Genomic DNA, 15,125 nt, shown 5'->3' on the forward strand with positions numbered 1-15,125 from the left:
GCTAAAAATACAAAAATTAGCTGGGCTTGTTAGCGCATGCCTGTAGTCTCAGCTACTCTGGAGGCTGAAGCAGGAGAATCGCTTGAACCCGGGAGACGGAGGTTGCAGTGAGCCAAAATTGCACCACTGTACTACAGTCTGGCGACAGAGCAAGACTCCGTCTCAAAAAAAAAAAAAAAAAAAAAAAAGAAAAAGAAAAAGAAAAAGATATTGGCCAGGCACAGTGGCTCACGCATGTAGTCTCAGCACTTTGAAAGGTTGAGGTGGGAGGATCCCTTCAGCCCAGGAGTTTGAGGCTGCTGAGAGCTATGATGGAGCCACTTCTCTCCAGTCTGGGCAATGGAACAACACCCTATTTCTAAAAATAAAAAACAAAAAAAAAAGAAGGGAAGATATTGTGGTAAAATCTGCCAAATTTTGTATACAATTAGAGTAGAATGTGAACTGAAAATAAATAAAACTAGAAATTAGAAAGGTATTACTATATTTTAAGAGTACATTTTCAGTTTCATGGTGGGTGAGATAAAATAAATGAGAAGGCCAGAAATGGAGGCCAAGTGACCATTGCTCTGAGGACCTTGGCACAGAGGAAGGAGTTGGAGCTGGAGGGTAAGAACGATGGTACTACTGCAGTTTTGAAAAACATAAAATCTTTAATATATGGCTGAGCAAAAGGAGTCACTGAAGATGGAGAAAGCAAAGGGACAGATAGTGACAGAAGGTCAGGAGAGTGGAGATAATGATTATGGATGGGGTAGGGTCTGAGAAAGGTCACAGAGTGAGAGGCTGGGTTTATATAACAAAGCGTTATCTCCTCGTGTTTATAACCACAGGGTTTGTGGGTTTAATCCTCACTCTCCTACTACTCAACTGCATAAACCAAGTCATTACTTAGCCTCTGTTGGCCTTAGTGTCAAGTCTGCCAAATGGGAAGATAATAGTACTATCAATACCTCAGTGTTATTGGGAGGTTCAAATGAAATAAAACTTGTGAAGAACAGATCACCTGACTGCTGGGTAAGTGCCCTGCAAGGATTAACTGTTATATTCAAGAAAGAAGTGAAAGGAGTCACTGTGGCAAGGAGTAGGATCACTAACTCTTATGATTAAAACAGAGAAAATGGATCAAAAATGTTTATAAAGTCTACCTAACAATGAACCTATAATGGACCTATATTCTTCTTCTTCTTCTTTTTTTTTTTTTTTTTTTTTTTTTTTTTTTTTTTTTGACAGAGTCTTGCTCTGTCTCCCAGACTGGAGTGCAGTGGTGCAATCTCAGCTCATTGCAACCTCTGCCTCCCGGGTTCAGGTGATTCTCCTGCCTCAGCCTCCCGAGTAGCTGGGATTACAGGCACCTGCCACTGCACTCAGCTAATTTTTGCTTTTTTTTTTTTTTTTTTTCCGGTAGATACAGGGTTTTGCCATGTTGGCCAGGCTGGTCTTGAACTCCTGACCTCAGGTGATCCACCCGCCTTGACCTCCCAAAGTGCGGGATTACAGGTGTAAGCCACCATGCCTGGCCAATGAATCTATATTCTAAGTATGATGGAACTTGCTTTTATTGTTTTAAAAATGTTTTATGAAGGAATTTATACAGGTTCTGCCTCTCCAAAGACTATTAACACTCAGTTGATTATTGCTAAAGGAAATAAATATCTTTCTTTGTATTCTGAATCACATTGTTCGCAAATATTTGTTTTCAAATACTTTTAAATCTCTCTGTATAATAGTTCAAGGTACAGCCTTAAGAGAATTATGATTAACTCTTTCTCATAACTATATAGAGATGGGTAATACTAAAATTTCAGGTTTTTTACTTCTTCAACTCTCTCTTCAAAATGCAGCTGCTGTGACATACTCTGAAAACGGCTTCTGTGCTTTGCATGCTTTCTGCTCTGCTGTATACTCTTGGCATTTTGGTAAGAAAAAAAATTACTTCCAGATTTACCCTCTATTGCTAAGAAAAAAAAATGGATTCCAGGATATTTTCTTCTATTGTTAGCAAATACTACTTGTTTTATCTTTTAGCCATTTTATCCTCACTGTCATACAGACTACGTTGAAGTCAAAGTGTAATTTTTTCTTTTTGAGACAGAGGCTCGCTTTGCCGCCCAGGCTGGAGTGCAGTGGCGCGATCTCCACTCACTGCAAGCTCCGCCTCTCTGGTTCACGCCACTCTCCTGCCTCAGCCTCCCCTGTAGCTGAGACTACAGGCGCCGGCCACCCTGCCTGGCTGGCTAACTTTTTGTATTTTTAGTAGAGACAGGGTTTCAATGTGTTAGCCACAAAGTGTAATTTTTTTCTCCTATATTGATTCTTCTTTTTAGAGTATTTTATAAAAATAATTATATGTAATAGATTCAAGCTTTGTGTTCAACCATCATAGTAAATATTGAAAATAGAATAATTCAGCAATAACACCTGTTATTGTGGTAGTATATTTTATATATGATGGGTGGTCTGTGTTTCACAGTGATTTTTATAAATATTATCTTAGCAGTCTATGCAAGAGCAGAACACATTATGGCTATATTTCTTGTTTGAAACCTGAGATGAAGAAAACAAAGTGATTTTTCCATTAAGTCAGATTGCAAGATTAGAAATGCTACATAACTAAAAGCTGCATCATTCACATTATTAAAAAAAAAATTAAGGTGTTTTTTGAGAGGTGTTGTAAAGATTTACCTATCCACGAAATTATTAGAGAAAAGGATAAACAGAACAATTCCTTACCTCTGCTCTTGGTTTCTTTCACAACACCCTAAATAAACACCTGTGAAGCAGTTTATTTTCTAATATTCAATCTGCATGCAGAAGAATGACTATGTATTGGTGAAAGCAGTGGTTCAATGGTCTAGGAATTTCCTTCTGTTTATTCCCTTGAAGGTCAACAGAGGTGAGGAAAAAATTAATTAGATTGCAAATCCATCTTGATTGGACACAATAAACCAAGCCAACTCTAATAATCTATGATAAGCCAAGTAGGCATCCAGTAAAACTCATTAGCTCTCAATAAAGATTAACTCTCAATAAAGTCAGTGCCATGTTGCCACATAAATGTTGCCTATAGTTTGTATCTTCTCAAGTTATATCACACTCCTTTTTTTCTTTTCAATATACATTGAATTGACAGAGGAAATCATTCTCGTGAATGACTCTTCTAAGATTGACACCTTGAAAAATATTTTTCCAGAGGAAAAAAAAATATGAGGCATATTGTGACTTTTGAGTATATGATAAGCCTCTTGCATGGTGCTTAGACAGCTCCCAAGAAAAAAATGTCTGAGAATGGTGTCAAATTCTTTGTGCAAAAGGAACTTCCAGTTTAGGGACTACATGTCAGAAGATTTTCAATAAAAATGAGATTCCCAGAATTGTGTGGCTACATCCTAATATAATAATCAGATTACTCACTAGAAAATAATTTCTTACATTCTATGGGTATATACCCAGTAATGGGTCAAGTGATATTTCTGCCTCTAGGTCTTCGCTTTGAGGAATTGCCACGCTGTTCTCCACAATTTTTGAACTAATTTACACTCCCACCAACAGTGTCAAAGCATTCCTTTTTCTCCACAACCTCACCAGCATGCAAACTGGCACAGGAACAGAAAACCAAATACTGCATGTTCTCATTTATAACTGGAAACTGAATGATGAGAACACATGGACACATGGTGGGGAACAACACACACTGGGACATGTTTGAGGGTGGGGAGTGGGAGCAGAGAAAGAATCAGGAAGAATAGCTAATGAATGCTGGGCTTAATACCTAGGTGATGGGATGATCTGTGCAGCAAATCACCATGGCACACATTTAACTAACAAACTTACACATTCTGCACATGTACCCCAAATTTAAAATAAATGTTGGGAAAAAAGAAAATAATTCCTTACATGACAATCGAATCTCATAATTGAAAAATGAATAGCCATAAGTAAACTCTGCTCTAGGAGACAAAATGTAGTTTAAGATTGATACACAATTTCAATGATTTTTCAAACATCCATTTCAGGACAAGATTAATAGAGACCAGGCTTACCATCATGCCTAAAACAACTAAAATAAAAAGCAAAATGAAAACCAAAGTAAGAAACCAAATAAAATGTATCAAACAACAATTCTTAAGACATTGAATATCAGCCAATGAAGGATACTGATCTGAGAAATTAAAAAAAAAAAAAATAGCTGAGCCTTAAGTTTGCCTGATCTTACTGACTAGAGATTTCCTAGGACATGGTGAAGAGAAAATATATTAGGTAGAATCCTGAGGTATCTCTGAGTTGAAGAAATTAGTTGTTGAAAGTCATGGAAAGTGAAAGCGGCATGAGTTTATAGGGCAGAGTACTGGAAACAGAAAGATTGCATAGGCAGAGCACTCCAGAGATCTGAAGAGGATACCTTTGAGTCTTTACCCAACAAAACTACCTGAGCTAAGGAAAGAACCATGCCTCATAATTCACAGGACAGTGAATGGAGTCCTCATAACATTTTGTGTCCGTATTGGGGCAAAATTAGACTGAAACTAAGCACTTCTGTGATCTGCTAAACAAAGCTTAAAAGCAACATGCAAAGGGATCAAACTGGTTTGCAAATAATTTTAATTGTATCTCAGAACTAAAATAATGTTCATATTAATACTGAAATATCCAGAATCCCAAGATCATAAAAATTCAAAAATTCAAAAATTACAAATAATCTCTAAGCAAGCATATCCTGTAAGAACCAACATAAGTCAGCTAGAGAAGACTGGAATAAGTAACTAACCTTTCAATGCAAAGACATAGATGTACATCCACAAGAAACAACTGCAAACAGGAAAGGATGACCTGAAATGGACAAAGCAAGGAACCAGTAACTGACCCTAACAAGACTGTGACATGTGAGCGAGCTCGCCAAGAATTCAACATAGCAGTTACAAGGAAACTCGGTGGTCTCCAATATAAGACAGAAAAGCAATTCAGAAATTTAACAAAGACATTGATATAAATTACAAAATCAAACATAAATCTTGGAACTGAGAAACACATTTGCTGAGCTGAAAAACACATTTGCTGAGCTGAAAAACTTAAAAATACATCGTTAGGGGAGGAAAAACAAAAAAAGAATGAAAACTAACGAAGATAACTTACAAGATATAGAAAATTACCTCAAAATACCAAAGATAAATACTATTGCTCTTCAAGAGGAATTTGAGCCGGAGAAAAGAGTAGAAAGCTTATTCAAAGAAATAATAACAGAAAAAATTCCAAAACTTGAGGAAGATATAAATATCCAGGTACAGGAAGGAGAGAGAACACCAAACAGATTTTATCCCAATAAGACTACCCTAAACCATGTAATAATCAAACTCTCAGATGTCAAAGACCAGGAAAGGATCACAAAAGCAGCAAGAGAAATGAAGAAAATGATATATTTAAAAAGTTGTAATTTATCTGGCAACAGACTTCTCAGTGAAAACCCAGAGGAAGTGAACTACATTTTCAAAGCACTGAAAGAAAAAAAATGCCATCTAGGAATACTGCATCCAGCAAAGCTATTTTTCAAATATGAGTGAGAAATAGTTTTTCCTAGATGACAAAAGCTAAGAAAACATACCATTACTAGACCTGTCTTAAAAGAAATGCTAAAGGGAGTTCTTCAGACTGAAAGAAAAAAGAAAAGCTAATGTGCAAAAAGAAAAAAAAATAAAGGTAGAAATCCATTGGCAAAATTTAGTACACAGACAAACCTAGAATACTCTAAATATTGTAATTGGGATGTGCAATTCACTTGTAAATCTACTATGAAGATGAAAAAACTAATCTATCAAAAACAGTAATAGCTACAGCAACCATTAAGAGATAGGCAATATAAAATATGTAAACTGAGAAAACAAAAAGTCAAAGCATGGGGTGATGGAATTAAAGTGTAGAGAATTTTTTAAATTTTTTTCGTTGTTGTTTCTCTCCTTTTTTTGTGATCTAAGATAAGTTGTCATTTATTTAAAATAACTTGTTAAATCTATAAGATTTCTGTGAGCCTTATGGTAACTGCAATGTAAAAACCTATAATAGATATGCTAAAAATAAAAAGCAACAAATTAAAACATACTACCAGAGAAAAACAACCACAAAGGAAGACAATAAAAAAAGAAGAAAAGAAAAAAAAATAGTTATAAAACAGCCAGAAAATAAGCAACAAAATGACAATAATAAGCCTTTATTTATCAATAATAACACTGAATATAAGTAGACATAATTCTCTAATAAAAACACACAGAGTGATTAACTGGACATAAAACAGACAAGTATATACCTTACTATAAACACACACACAGACTGAAAATGAAGAGATAGAAGAATTCATTCTGTGAAAGTGGAAACCAGAAAGAGCAGAAATATCTATACTTACAACTGATAAAATAGACTACAAGTAAAGTACTGTAAAAAGATACAAAGAAGGTCAGAATATAAAGATAAAGGGATCATTTCAGACAGAGGATATACTGACATAGACATCTATGCACCCCACACAGAAGCATCCATGTGTGCAAAGTAAACATTAATAAGTCTAATGTTAAGCAGAGACAGGCTTCAGTATAGTAAGTGTAGGGGACATCAACACCCTACTTTCAGTAGTGGACAAAAAAATCAACAAAGAGTCATCTGAGTTGAACTACACACTACACCCATAATATTTCACCCAACTGTATCAGAATATACATTATTTTCATAAGTACATGGAACATTCTCCAGGATAGACCATATATCAGGCCACAAAACAAGTCTCAAGAAATTTAAAAGAGTAGAAATTATATCGAGTGTCTTTTCTGACCACAAATTAAAACTAGAAATCAATAACAAGAGGAACTTCAGAAACTGTAAAAACACATAAAAAGTAAACAATATGCTCCTAAATGATCAATGGGTCACAAAGAAATAAAAAAGATATTTTAAAAATTCTTGAAACACATGGAAATGGAGATGCAACATACCAAAATCTATGGGATATGACAAATGATAGAGTTTATGGCAATAAATGACTATATCAAAGAAGTGTGAAGACTTCAGATAAACAAGCTAATGACGGCCCTTAAGGAACTGGAAAACCAGTAATAAACCAAAACCAAAACTAGTACAAGGAAAGAAATAATAAAAATTGGAGTAGAAAAAAAGTGAAATTGGGACAAAAAATAAACACGTCGACAAAACAAAAACTTGGTTTTTGGAAAAGATAAACAAAATCAACAAACCTATAACTACATTATAAAAGTAGAGCCAATTAAGTAAAATTAGAAATGAAAAAGGAGACATAACAACTAACTACAGAAATACAAAGAATCATTAGAGACATATGAACAACTATTCACCAATAAACTGGAAAACCTAGAAGAAATTAATAAATTTCTTGATACATCCAACCTTCCAATATTGAACCATGAAGATATAGAAAACCTCAATAAACCAATAATGAGTAACAAGATTGAAGTCATAATAAAAAGTCTCTCATCAAAGAAGAGCCCAGGATCTGATGGCTTAATTGTTAAAGTCTACTAAACATTAAAGAACAAATTCTACTCAAAGTCTTTAAACAAATTGAAGATGAGGGAATACTTCTAAATTTATTTTATGAGTCCAGAATTACTCTGATACCAAAACCAGACAAACACACCACACAAAAAAGAAAGCTACAGGTCAATATTACTGGTGAAAATACATGCAAAAATCCTCAACAAAAAAATAGCAAACTGAATTCAATAGCATGTTGAAAAGATAATTCACCATGATCAAGTGAGATTCATCATCCCAGGAATGCAAAATTGTCTAACATATACAAGTCAATAAATGAGATACATCATATTATCAAAACGTTGATCACTTTTATTCACTTTCACCACTTTTACTCAACACAATGCTGAAAGTCCTGGCAAGATCAGTTAGGCAAGAGAAAGAGATAAAGGATATCCAAATTAGAACAAAAGAAGTCAAATTGCCTTTATGCACAGATGGCTTAATCTTACATTTGGAAAACATAAATACTCTACAAAATAATTGTTGGAACCAATAAACAAATTCAGTAAAGTCACAGGATATGAAAACCAACATATAAAAACCAACATACAAATGTACCATTTCTATATGCCAACAATAAGCAATCTGAAAAAGAAATCAAGAAAGCAATCCCATTTACACTAGCTAGAGAGAATATAAAATACCTCGGAACCAGTTTAGCCAAAGAAATAGTAAAAGATCTATACAAGGAAAAGTTTAAAACATTGATAAAAGAAATTGAAGAGGACATTAAAAAATTTAAAAAATATTCCATGCTCATTGATTGGAAGACTGAATATTGCTAAAATTACAATACTACTCAAAGCAATTTACAAATTTAATGTAATCCCTATCAAAATACCAAGGATGTTATTCACAGGAATAGAAAAAACAGGCTGGGCACAGTGACTCACACCTGTAATCCCAGCACTTTGGGAGGCTGAGGTTGGCAGATTGCATGGGGCCAGGAGTTTGAGACCAGCCTGGCCAACATGGTGAAACCCTGTCTCTACTAAAATAAAAAAAAATTAGCCAGGCATGGTGGTGCATACCTGTAATCCCAGCTACATTGGGAGGCTGAGGCATGAGAATTGCTTGAACCCAGGAGGCAGAGATTACAAGGAGCCGAGATGGTACCACTGCACTCCAGCCTGGGTGACAGAGTGAGACTCTGTCTCAAAAAGAAAACAAATAAAAGGAATAGAAAAAAAAATTATATGGAACCACAAAAGACCCAGAACAGTCAAAGCAATCCTGAACAAAAAGAACAAAGCTACAGGCATCATATTACCTAACTTTAAAATATAAAAGCTATAGTTAATCTGTATGGTACTGGCATAAAAACAGATGCATAGACTAAGGGAACAGAATCAGGAAACTGGAAATAAATCCGCACATTTATAGCCAACTCAATGGTACCAAGAACTTACAATAAGGAAAAGACAGTCTCTTCAAAAAATGGTGCTGCAAAAGCTGAATAACCATAAGCAGAAAAATGGAATTAGATCCCTATCTCTCACCACACAAAAAATTAAAATGTATTAAAAATTACATCCAAATTTTAAATCTAAACCTGAAACTATGAAACTACTAAAAGAAAATGTTAGAGATATGTTCTAGTATATTGTTCTGGACAAAGATATTTTGTATAAAACCCCAAAAGCACAGGCAATAAAAGCAAAAATAAACAAATGTAATTACATCAAGCTAAAAATCAAAGGAAAAAATCAACAAAGTGAAGAACCAACCCACAGAATGGGAGAAGATATTTGCAGAGTAATCATCTGACAAGGGATGAATAACCAGAATACACAAGGAGCTCAGGAAACTCAATAGCAAACAAACAAACACCCCAAAACACCCCACAAAATATCTCATTAAAAATGGGTAAAAAATCTAAAACATTTCTCAAAGACATACAAATGACCAAGAGGTATATATAAAAAATGCTCAACATCACTGATCATAAAAAATGCAAATCAAAACCACAATGATGTATTATCTCACCCCAGTTAAAATGACTTTCATGAAAAAGACTGGAAATAACAGATGCTGACAAGGATGTCAAGAAAGGGGAACCCTGGTACACTGTTGGTGGCAATGTAACAGCCACTATGGGAAACAGTATGGAATTTCTTCAGAAACTTAAAAATAGAACTACCATATGATCTAGCAATTCCACTAGTAGGTATATATTTAAAAGAAAAGAAAAGAAATCAATCAATCAAAGAGATATCTGTAGTCTTGTATTTTGAAGCACTATTCATAATAGCCAAAAAGGGAATCAACTTAAGTGTCCATCAAAGGATGAATGGATAAAGAAAATATGCTATATATACACAATGGAATATTATTGAACTATAAAAGAGAATAAAATCCTGTCATTTGAAGTAACATGGATGAAACTGGGAGTTGTTACATTGGGTGAAATAAGTCGAGCACAGAAAGACAAATATTGCACGTTCTTACATATATGTGTGAGCTAAAGTAATAGATCTCATGAAGAGAGAGAGTAGATTGGTGGTTACCAGAGGCTAGGAAGGGGAAGGTGAGGAAGGTTGATTAAAAAGATAAACATACAGTTAGATAAAAGATATAAGACCTGACGTTCAATAGTTCAGTAAGGTAACTATAGTTAACAGTAATCTACTGTACATTCAAAGTATCTAGAAAAGAATGATTCAAATGTTCTTAGCATTAAAATATATATGTTAAAGATCAAATTGTAAATATTTATAATTAGATTTATAAATTAATATAAATTTTAAAGATTGTAAAATATATTAAATTATTATAAAGATGAAATTGGGGTAACTGGAATATATATAACCTTAAATTATATATACACACACACATATTTGTACATATAGCCTTAAATATATATGTATATACAGACAACTTTAAAAAATACATATATTTTATTTAAAAAATATATATTTTATTTGAAAATATATATATATTTTATTTTTTAAAAATATATTTTTAGAGTTCTGTCTCTCTATATACATATAAATTTAAGGTTATATGTGTGTATGTATGTATACATATATACATTTAAGGTTATGTATATCCCAATTACCCTAATTTGATCTTTATACATTATATGAATGTATCAAATTATCACATGTATGCTGAAAACTTGTGCATCTGTTATGTACAAATAAAAATAAGAAAAATATGTAGGTATATTATAAATCCTAAGCAATCACTAAATAAATTAATACTAAAAAGGTTATAGTTTATAAGCTAAAATTGAGATAAACTGGAATCATTAAACAAAATTAATTCAAGAGCAGGCAAAAAGAGGAAACCAGGAATGAAGAAAAATTGGGACAAATGAAAAACAAACAGCAACCATATCAATATTCACATTACATAGAAATGGCCTAAAAATTTCAAATGAAAATAGGAGACTATTAAAATTAAAAATCAAGACTCAACTATATACTGTCTATAAGAAACCCACCTGAAATATAAATATCCAAATTTTTTTATTCTAAAAAATTTTTGATAGGTTTTTGGGGAACAGGTGATTTGGTTACATGAATAAGTTCCTTAGCGGTGATTTCTGAGATTTTGGTGCACCCATCACCCAAGCAGTGTACACTGTACCCAATGTGTAGTCTTTTTTTTTTTGAGACGGAGTCTCGCTCTGTCGCCCAGGCTGGAGTGCAGTGACCGCATCTCAGCTCACTGCAAGCTCCGCCTCCCGGGTCTATGCCATTCTCCTGCCTCAGCCTCCCGAGTAGCTGGGACTACAGGGGCCCGCCACCTCACCCGGCTAGTTTTTTGTATTTTTTAGTAGAGACGGGGTTTCACCGTATTTAGCCAGGCTGGTCTCCATCTCCTGACCTTGTGATCTGCCCGTCTCGGCCTCCCAAAGTGCTGGGATTACAGGCTTGAGCCACCGCGCCCGGCCTGTGTAGTCTTTTATTCCTTACCACCCACCACCCTTTCCCGAGTCCTCAAAATCCAATGTATTATTCTTATCCCTAGGAGAACTCATAGCTTAGCTCCTACATATGAGTGACAACATATGATGCTTGGTTTTCTATTGCTGAGTTTCTTTACTTAATATAATAGTCTCCATTTCCATCCAGGTTGCTGCGAATGCCATTATTTTGCTCCTTGTTATGGCTGAGTGGTATCCCATGGGATATATGTATACCACAATACCACATTTTTCTTTATCTACTCGTTGATTGATAGGCATTTGGGCTGATTTAATATTGTTTTTGCAATTGCAAATTGTGCTACTATAAACATGTGTGTGCAAGTATATTTTCCATATAAAACTTTTTCTCCTCTGTGTAGATACCTAGAAGTGGGATTGTTGGATCAAACAGCAGATCTACTTTTAGTTCTTTAAGGAATCTCCACACTGTTTTCCATAGAGGTTGTACTAGTTTACATTCCCACCAACAGTGTAAAAGTGTTCCCTTTTCACTACATCCACATCAACATCTATTTTGTTTGTTTGTTTGTTTGTTTCATTATGGCCATTCTTGCAGGAGTTAGCTGGTATTGCATTGTGGTTTTGATATGCATTTCTCTGATAATTAGAGATGTTGAGCATTTTTCCCTATGCTTCTTGGCCATTTGTATATCTTTTTTAGAGAATTGTCTATTCCTGTCCTTAGCCCACTCTTAGATGGGATTGTTTGTTTCTTTTCTTGATTATTTGTTTGAGTTTTTTGTAGATTCTGGATATTAGTCTTTGTTGGATGTATAGATTATGAAGATTTTCTCCCACTCTATGGGTTGTTGGTTTACTCTGACGGTTATTTCTATTGCTGTGCAGAAGCTTTTTAGTCTAATTAAGTCCGATCTTTTTTTCTTTGTTTTTGTTGTATTTGCTTTTGAGTTCCTGGTCATGAAGTCTTTGTCTAAGCCAATGTCTACAAGGGTTTTTCCAATGTTATCTTCTAGAGTCTTTATGGTTTCAGACCTTGGATTTAAGTCTTTGATCCATCTCGAGTTGATTTTTGTATAAAGTGAGAGGTGAGGATCCAGTTTCTTTCTTCTGCATGTGGCTTGCCAGTTATCTCAGCACCATTTGTTGAATAGAGTGTCCTTTCCTCACTATATGTTTCTGTTTGCTTTGTTGAAGATTAATTGGCTGTATTTGGCTTTATTTCTGGGTTATCTATTCTGTTCCATTAGTCTATGTCCCTTTTGTATAAAAGTACCATGCTGTTTTGGTGACTATGGCCTTATAGTATAGTTTGAAGTCAGGTAACATGATCTCTCCAGATTTGTTCTTTTTGCTTAGTCCTGCCTTGGGTACGTGGGCTCTTTTTTGGTTCCATATGAATTTTAGGGTTGTTTTTTCTAGTTCTGTGGAGAATGATGGTGGTATTTTGATGGAAATTGCATTCAATCTAAAGATTGCTTTTGGCACTATGGTCATTTTCACAATATTGATTCTTATCCATGAGCATGGGATGTGTTTCAATTTGTGTGTGTCATCTCTGTTTCTTTCAGCGGTGTTTTGTTGTTTTCCTTGTAGACATCTTTCGCATCCTTGGTTAGATATATTCCTACATATTTTGACTTTTTTGCAGCTATTGTGAAAGGGGTTGAGTTCTTGATTTGATTCCTAGCTTGGTTGCTGTTGGTGTGTAGAAGAGTTACTGATTTGTGTATATTAATTTTGTATCCTGAAATTTGCTGAGCTCATTTACCCTTTCTAGGAGCTTTTTGTATGAGTCTTTAAGGTTTTCTAGGTATACAGTCATATCATCAGCTAACAGCAAAGTTTCACTTCCTCTTTACCAATTTGGATACCCTTTATTTCTTTCTCTTGTCTGATTGCTCTGGCTAGGACTGCCAGTACTATGTTCAATAGAAGTGGTTAAAGTTGGCATCCTTATCTTGTTTCAGTTCTTAGGGGGAATGTTTTCAACTTTTCCCCATTCATTATAATGTTGGCTGTGGGTTTGTCATAGATGGCTTTTATTACCTTAAGATATGTCCTATTTTTCTATGGCCAGTTTTGCTGAGGGTTTTAATCATAAGTGGATGCTGGATTTTGTCAAATGCTTTTTTGTTACTATTGAGATGATCTTGTGATTTTTGTTTTTAATTCAGTTTATGTAGCATATTACATTTGTTGACTTGCAGATGTTAATCCATTCCTGCATCCCTGGTATGAAACCCACTTGATCATGGTGGAGTATCTTTTTGATATTAATTGCTGTCATAATTTTTTGAGGATTTTTGCATTGATTTTGCATTGATCAGGGATATTTTTCCGAAGTTTTCTTTTTTTGTTATGTCCTTCCTTCGTTTAGGTATTAGGGTAATACTGGCTTCACAGAACAATTTAGGGAGGATTCCCTCTTTCTCTAGCTTTTGGAATATTGTCAATAGCATTGATACCAATCCTTCTTTGAAGTCTGATACAATTCAGCTGTGAATCCATCTGGTCCTGTACATTTTTTGGGCAATTTTTAAATTACCATTTCAATCTCACTGCTTTTTTTATTGGTATATTCAGAGATTCTATATCTTCCTGGTTTAATCTAGGAGGGTTGTATATTTCCAGGAATTTGTTCATCTTCTCTAGGTTTTCCAGTTTAGGTGTTTAAAGGCTATAGTAGCCTTGAATAATCTTTTGTATTTCTGTGGTATCAGTTGTAATACCTCCCATTTCATTTTTAGTTGCGTTTATTTGAATCTTCTCTCTTCTTTTCTTGGTTAATCTCACTAATAATCTATCAATTTTATTTATCTTTTCAAAGAATGAGCATTTTGTTTCATTTATCTTTTTTGTTGTTGTAGTTTGTTTGTTTCAATTTCATAGTTCTGCTCTGATCTTCGTTATTTCTTTTCTACTGTTGGGTTTGGGTTTGTGTTGTTTTTGTTTCTCTAGTTCTGTGACGTGTGACCTTAGATTGTCTACTTGTGCTCTTTCAGACTTTTTGATGTAGGCATTTAATGCTGTGAACTTTCCTTTTAGCATCACTTTTGCTGTATTCCAGAGGTTTTGATAGGTTGTGCCACTGTTATCATTCAGTTCAAAAATTTTTTAAATTTTCAGCTTGATTTTATTGTTGACCCAAGAATCATTCAGGAGCAGGTTATTTAATTTCCATTTATTTGCATGATTCTGAGGGTTTCTTTTGGAGTTGATTTCCAATTTTGTTCGACTGTGGTCTGAGAGAGTGCTTAATATGATTTTAATTTTCTTAAATTTACTATGACTTGTTTTATGGTCTATCATATGGTCTGTCTTGGAGAATGTTCCAGGTGCTGGTGAATAGAATGTATTCTCTGCAGTTGTTGGGTAGAATGTTCTGTAAATTTCTGTTAAGGCCATTTGTTGTAGGGTATAGTTTAAGTCCATTGTTCATTTGTTGACTTTCTGTCTTGATGACCTGTCTAGTGCTGTCAGTGGAGTATTAAAGTCCCCCAATATTATTGTGTTGCCATGTATCTCATTTTCTAGGTCTAGTATTAATTGCTTTATAAATTTGGGAGCTCCAGTGTTAGGTGCATATATATTTAGAATTGTGATATTTTCCTGTTGGACTGTTCCTTATGTCATTATATAATGTCCCTCTTTGTCTTTTTAAACTGCTTTTGCTTTA

The 15,125-nt window shown here is 34.4% G+C and overlaps 1 protein-coding gene and 1 long non-coding RNA gene across 2 annotated transcripts in view; one reads left to right on the forward strand and one right to left on the reverse strand.

The window, feature by feature from the left end:
* Positions 1–15,125, reverse strand: part of LOC105492523 (dipeptidyl peptidase like 10) — a 1,403,881-nt gene that overhangs the window by 822,592 nt on the left and 566,164 nt on the right. The gene's annotated exons all lie outside the window — the stretch shown is intronic.
* Positions 1–15,125, forward strand: part of LOC139357076 (uncharacterized) — a 32,382-nt gene that overhangs the window by 2,036 nt on the left and 15,221 nt on the right. Inside the window, exon 2 of the long non-coding RNA XR_011609692.1 lies at positions 1,845–1,919. This is a non-coding gene — a long non-coding RNA (uncharacterized lncRNA). The remainder of the gene's footprint in view (positions 1–1,844; positions 1,920–15,125) is intronic.

Source organism: Macaca nemestrina, chromosome 11 (genome assembly GCF_043159975.1).
Source record: "Macaca nemestrina isolate mMacNem1 chromosome 11, mMacNem.hap1, whole genome shotgun sequence".
NCBI classification, from domain to species: Eukaryota; Metazoa; Chordata; class Mammalia; order Primates; family Cercopithecidae; genus Macaca; species Macaca nemestrina.